Source organism: Mastomys coucha, unplaced genomic scaffold (genome assembly GCF_008632895.1).
Source record: "Mastomys coucha isolate ucsf_1 unplaced genomic scaffold, UCSF_Mcou_1 pScaffold22, whole genome shotgun sequence".
Lineage (NCBI taxonomy): Eukaryota > Metazoa > Chordata > Mammalia > Rodentia > Muridae > Mastomys > Mastomys coucha.
In genome coordinates, this window is record NW_022196905.1 from 15,698,382 (window position 1) to 15,698,808 (window position 427).

General features: G+C 30.9%; 1 long non-coding RNA gene across 2 annotated transcripts in view; it reads right to left on the minus strand.

The window, feature by feature from the left end:
- The window catches only part of LOC116070472, a 30,168-nt gene that overhangs the window by 821 nt on the left and 28,920 nt on the right, over positions 1-427 (minus strand). For both annotated transcript variants that reach the window (XR_004110412.1, XR_004110413.1), the window contains exon 2: positions 113-266. This is a non-coding gene — a long non-coding RNA (uncharacterized LOC116070472). The remainder of the gene's footprint in view (positions 1-112; positions 267-427) is intronic.

Here is a 427-nt window from a genome sequence, read left to right on the forward strand (position 1 = left end):
AAAAAAAAAAAACAAAAACCAAAAAACAAAAACAAAAACAAAAAACCCAAATAACCAAAGGACAAAGATCTAAATAAACATAAGCATAGAAATAAATTAAACTATGCTATACCTTCTCAGTATTTCATCCTAGATTAGATGAATTTATGTTTTTCACCCCCCTTGATTGACTGTGGTTCCAGTTTCTACAAGCAGGTAACATGGTGGTCCTTGTCCTTCAAATACATGAGGTTGGTATGCTTTTGTTTGGATCCTCCAATAAGAGCCTTGCAAAAAAAAAAAACCAAAAAACAAAAACAAAAACAAAAACAAAAACGTTATTTCTGGAGACCATTGATTGCCTTTTCCATGCACATAGCTTTCAACAACTGAGGATCTAAAAGGACAGAAAAGGCATTTGTGGTCTTTTTTTTTTTTTTTTTTTTTT